The sequence below is a fragment of the Aedes albopictus genome, chromosome 3 (assembly GCF_035046485.1).
Source record: "Aedes albopictus strain Foshan chromosome 3, AalbF5, whole genome shotgun sequence".
Taxonomy (NCBI): domain Eukaryota; kingdom Metazoa; phylum Arthropoda; class Insecta; order Diptera; family Culicidae; genus Aedes; species Aedes albopictus.
Window position 1 is genome coordinate 189,171,265 of NC_085138.1, and position 6,084 is coordinate 189,177,348.

Below are 6,084 nucleotides of genomic sequence, written 5' to 3' on the forward strand. Positions count from 1 at the left end.
TATTTCATTGCGCGCGGTGCGGCATGGACGGGTTTTTGTGCGAGCGAGGCAGCCTGTTTCAGACGACCATAGAAAAATACACCAGTTTGACTCTGTTAAATCGAAGACGGCTAAAAACAAGAAAGAAATCTACCCTATAGTATTTCTCTGATAAATTGCCGAAGGAAAAGTTCCCGGATACATTTCCAAAAGATCTTCTGGAAAAATGTCTAGTCTAGTCTACACATACACACACAGCCATTCATTGAAAGAATCCTGGAAAATAAAAGAGGCCACTGCATCTATTATTTTTTTGTCATTGTTGAAACTTGTAGCACATCGAAGATGTATTACAAGCATCAAAGCGGCCTACTATGTAGCGTTTGAATTGTTATTGAAATAAATATGGTGACATATTGAATTAACCTGTTGTACAAACCGTTATGATACATAAATTCGAAAAATGACGATAGGAGTGACGTTGCTAAGAAGGTTAATGTCACTCCTTGGTACTCAGCATCCGGGGATGGGACACAGGTATTTCCCCATGTATCTTGGCCGCTGTGCCTAGGCTTAAGGCTAAACTGGATCCATTTCCTCACTTTTTGGTTTTTGATTTTTTATAAAATAACGAAGCAATATTTTCAAAATCGGTTTTCGTACACATGTAGAGTATGGATCAAGGTATCTCCTTTTTTTTTCGTGGTGGAAAATGTTTTTCATTTTTGCAGAAACCATTTTTGAATAAAATTTCACAAAAAAATTGTTTCTGCAAAAATGGAAAACTTTTTCCGCCACAAAAAAAATCAGAAGATTCCTTGATCCATGCTCTACATGTGCACGAAACCCGATTTTGAAAATATTGCTTCGTTATTTAATGAAAAATCAAAAACCAAAAAAATGAGAAAATGCTTCCAGTTTCGCCTTAAGCGCCTTTGCTCGCTCTCAGAAACGAAACATAAGAAAGGGTACGTGGGGATGGGTAGGTAGGTCTGAGATGACCTTGAGTTGTGGTGTATGTAGATTATAAACAACCTTTGTTCTTCGGGATGAAGACTGTAGTTTGGACAGATCTTACCAACTGAAAACTAGAGAACTGTAATCTCTTAACGTTTTTTGGAATATCTTGTGTGGTTTCTCAGCTCCAGCACCATGCAGTTGGGTGGTTTCCTGCACAGGCCTGCACAGCTAATCGCATTTGGTAATTTTTACCGAAATCTCAACCTCTGAGCTTTCGGTAATGGATTTTTTTGCAATTTCTCATCGTAATAGGCTGTTTTACCTCACGCAAATCTGACAGGAAAAGGCCTACTTTCCCACACCAAATTAATAGTGCTGTAATGGTTCATTACAGCACTGATTTGCGTTGCGTAATGAACCATTACAGCACTGTTTTCAGTTTTGGTCAACTTCTTGATGCTTTCTGGACGCAGTTTTGAAAAATTGTGACAACTGCACAATATAACCTGCTATGATCAGATTTTCTTGAACATGGCTATGAACATCAGTGTGCAGATTGATGAAAAAGTTTTGTTTAAAACTATCCTCACGGGTAATTTATGAAATTGCAAAAAACGTTGTACGTAACTCGGTGCAGAACTCGATTTTTCCAGCACTCGTCGTAATTATCCAACTCGGCAAGCCTCGTTGGATAAATGTACGACTCGTGCTGTAAAAATCGTCATTCTGCACCTTGTTGCGTAAACTACTATTAACGAAATTCTGTAAAAAAAAATACAAATTTCGATCTTTGAACCGACTTTTCGAACCCTCTAAGCAGAATACCCTTTTCGAATGAGTGTAATCAGTTTCGTAACTTTTAATTCCGCCCTATTTTGCTTTATTTCTTGTTTAGGTAACAAGAGTAGCGGTAGAATTTGAGTATATAAGCGGGGTGTGTGCGATGACTTCTTCAGTGGATAACTGACACTGAGGAAGATTACAAGTGGTAGTCGAAATACGCGTATCTGTCAAAGGATAAGCAAAATAGGGCGGAATTAAAAGGTATGAAACTGATTACACTCATTCGAACAAATTTCGGTAAAATGTTATCATTTATCTGTCTAACTCTCACGAACTTCGGTAAAAGTTGCTACCTTTACCGAATTTTTCCTGCAAAACAAACTTAATGGTTGAGATTTCGGTAAAACATTACCGAAGCCGGTATTTTTTTTAGCTGTGTAAGTGCATTCGCAGCGCAGTTCAACTCATCACAGCACAATTCCGGGAATCATATATTTAGGATTACAATTTCACAGTCCAACACTGGCTTATTTTAAATGAATCATGATCGGGACGTTTAATCAGTTTAATCTGTTAAGTGATTCAGAATCAGACAGATGGAAAACTCACAGATATGAAAAAATACAGCGAAACACGCACGCTGCGACTTCGAAAGATATCCTGCAAAAATGTTCGGATAAATTCCATAAAAAACCGCCTGGAGCAATTGCTGAAGAAACTCCAGGAGAAATTGTCGAAGAAATTCCTGGACGAATTCCTGAAGGAACTACTGCAGGATATCCTGGATGAATTCCAGAATGATCTCCTTGGGGAATTCCCTGATGAACTCTCGAAGGAACTTTTTAATTAATTCACTGATGAAATCGCTGAGAAACTCTTGAGTAATTCGCGGGTTAATTTCCGAAGGATCTCCATAAAGAACTCCTGCAGAAAGTTCTACAAAACAGGAATTTCAGAAAGAATTACTGAAGGAAATTTAGGGAGAATTCTCATCTTGTACCGACTTTTCGAACGCTCTAAGCCGAATACCCTCTTCGAATAAGTGTAATCAGTTTTGTACCTTTTAATTCCGCCCTATTTTATAAATAGGGCGGAATTAAAGGTACAGAAATGATTACACTCATTCGAAGAGAATTCTCAGATGAACATTCGAAGAAACTCATGGAAAAAATACCGAAGAAACTGGAGCATATCCTGGATGAATTCCCGAAAGAACACCTGAAGATCTCCTTGAGGAGTTCCCCGATGAACTCCTGAAGGAACTCTTTCAGTAATTCCCGGATAAATTTTCGCATGAACTCCATGAGGCCTGTTTAGAAGAATTCCATAAAGAACTCCTGAAGAAATTCCCAAAGGATCTCCTTGATGAATTCCCGAATGAATTCTTCGTGGAACTTCTGGAGGATATCCTAAATGAATTAAAGTCCTGGAGAAATTTCCTGATGAAATATTTCCAAAGAACTTTTTCGGTTATTCCCTGATGAATTCTCGAAGGAACTTTTTTGAAGTATTTCACGGATCATTTTCTAAAGGATTTCTTGGATGAATTATGGAATGAATTCCATAAGGAATTCCAGGAAGAAGAAATTTTTCCAAAATAATCCCAGAAAGAATTGCCAAAAAAAAAATCAAGAAGGGATTTTTGGATGAATTTCCGAAGAAACTCCTGCAGGTGTTTCCGAAGAATCTCCTGAAGAAAATCTTGAAGGAACTCTTAGAAGAATTCCCAAAGAAACTCCTGGAGGATATCCAAAATAAATTCCCGAAGGAACTTCTGGAGAAATTCCCGAAAGACTCCTAGAGAAATTCCCTAATGAATTCCCGAAGGAATTTTTAAGAGGAAACAAACCATCATCGTACTTCAAAAATTCAAAAGCAGTTTATTCGCTTTAAATCCAACCAGTGGACTAAGGGCCAGGATCGCAATCTAGCAATGAGCATGAGCATAGATGGGGCTTGGGACTAGCACAGCATATAAACAGCTCGAAAACTCTGTATTAAGGTTGTTCGGATGATCAAACCAATTTCTGTAGCAGCTTTACTTCAGTAGCAGCTCAAACTGAAAATTAAGTTTTTATTCATTTTAATTCAGTTAAACTAAATTCACCACAACTTACAATATTTGGTTTACATTCCTCCTAAACTTCTCAATCCGCCAATCTACTGCCGCCGTTATTTATCCATCCAAGAAACTCCTAATTAAATTCAAATATAATAATAATAGATTTATACAACGTTTAACTTAACTTGTGTACCTACTTCCAAATACGTATTCCAAATGTTGAATTCACTTTTAATTTTCAAATAAACGTCCTAAATATTCTGAATTTATTATAAACTGTCGCTATCTTTTCTGTTTGTTTTTGTTTTCGATAATTGCAACTCATCAATGCATTCGTTCGGTCGATGAAACACCGACACACTACCTTTCGAATGCTGACCGCCAGTTAAGCCGGACGTGCTGTTCTGCGTTGCCACAACAAAGGTCAATAACAGCGCCGGCCATGCTCATACGGTCATCGAGGATGGGAAGGAATGTTAGTAAGACAAACGTTTTTATACACGTTCTTTGACACCAAACTTCTAACTCTTATCGTTTTCTTGCAATTTTGATTTAAATGTGCGACACAGTGCGCAAAAAAGTGCTTACCATGACGATTGCAAATTTATGATCTGAAATGCGACGTTTAAATAAAAATTGCAAGAAACGATAAGAGATAGAAGTTTGATGTCAAAGAACGAATTGTAGAGTGGAACAGAGGCCACAACTTTGCTTTAGAAAGAATTTTAAATTATTACGCATTTTTCAAAGATAATTGACAAAAAACAAATTAAAACACACAACTTTTAGGCTATTTGCTCTAGAAAACTTAGTTATTTAACCTTTCAGGACGCGTGTCGTTAAGCAGCTGAAACTGCACCGCGCTCGCGCTGTATACGACGAGCGAGGTTTTTTGGTGGTGTTGTACTTTTTACATGGGGAGTTCAATAACTACGTAACGTTTGAGATTTGACCATATGCGTAGAACAATTTTTTTCACCATTTATGGTCCTCTATCACCCTTTAAAAAGTTTGCACTCAAGAACCTAACACCCTGTATGAATAAAACGATTTTTGCGGGTCCATTCATAAAATACGACTGTATCTTGAAATAATGAATAGATAGAGGGTTGGTGTAATAGGCAAAAATATTTGCATTGAGCATATCTACAACTTTGCCGAAGACACCATATTGAAAAAACGTCAAATAAAAAAGTTGGATTTTACAGCGCCGCCTGTGGAAAAGTTGCGAACTAAAGTCAAACGCCATCGGAAGCGCCCTATTTTTAGAAAATTTTTAATCGAAGACACCATGCCGATAAAATCATGCTTAAAGACGCTATTGAAAAAAGTTCACGTTTTTGGCCATTCGTCCCACCGCAGTTGACGTATGGAGTTTCAAAATCGACCCAGTTTTCTCCGATTTATTCTATTTTTTCTAATCATCATAAAGAAAATGAAAATATTCCTTAAAGCTTGAAATCTGAAGAATTTTTTGATTTGCTCAGCTCAAAATCGACCATATTGTCACTTACACCCCTTTGCATCTGGGCCCCTCAAATCATTTGCTTATGAGGCAACTTTGCCGAAGACGTTAAGTCTCTAGGACGTAAACCCAAAAAGTTAGATGGTGGTGTCACCTATGCGGATAAGTTGCGAACCACAAAATTCTTGACAATTGATTACAAACAACTTTGTCGAAGACACCATAAGCCGGAAATGATTCGTTTTGGAATAATTAATTTTGTCTCGCTAGATTGCGATTCTGGCCTTTAGAACCAGCGATGGAGAGATAGTTGATGGCACATGAATGGGTGAGCTCGTTTCAAGTTATTGTTTACTGTAACATCTTATGATTAAATTCCTGCAAAAATCGTTGACGTTTTTATTGTTATATTTTTTGTCTGTTTCGTCTATTTTTTATATTTGAGGCACATTTTGATTAGTCCATTACTTCAAGTAACGCCTTTTACTTTTTTTAATCAAGCTTTTATGTTAATTAGATGAGGTTCTAAGAGTGAACATTGAGCGACCATCTGACGCAGTTGGTGGATCGTTTAGTTTCCGCGTTCAACAACGTGTATAATTTGTTTTTGTCAATTATCAATTAAACAAATAAAAACACTACTTTTAGCTATTTTGCTCTAGAAAACCTAGTTATTTAACTAAACCAATCGATCCAAAAATGTCATTTGATAGAAAATTCAATAATCTTTCGAAAAAGAGTCAAAAAACTGCGATAAGTTTGATCATTTTAAAGTTATAGCCAGTTAATGCAATAAGAGTCAAAAACATGGGAGTTCAATAACTACGTAACGGTT

At 37.0% G+C, this 6,084-nt stretch overlaps 1 long non-coding RNA gene across 2 annotated transcripts; it reads right to left on the reverse strand.

The window, feature by feature from the left end:
- Nucleotides 1–3,726: 3,726 nt before the first annotated feature.
- LOC134290012 (uncharacterized) lies at nt 3,727–4,105 on the reverse strand. 2 transcript variants are annotated; one of them, XR_009998797.1, is made up of 3 exons: nt 3,978–4,105; nt 3,840–3,917; nt 3,727–3,781 (listed from the first exon to the last, which is right to left on the reverse strand). It is a non-coding gene; the product is annotated as an uncharacterized LOC134290012 (long non-coding RNA). The 2 variants fall into 2 exon arrangements; XR_009998798.1 differs by having other exon boundaries at nt 3,982–4,101.
- Nucleotides 4,106–6,084: the final 1,979 nt, after the last annotated feature.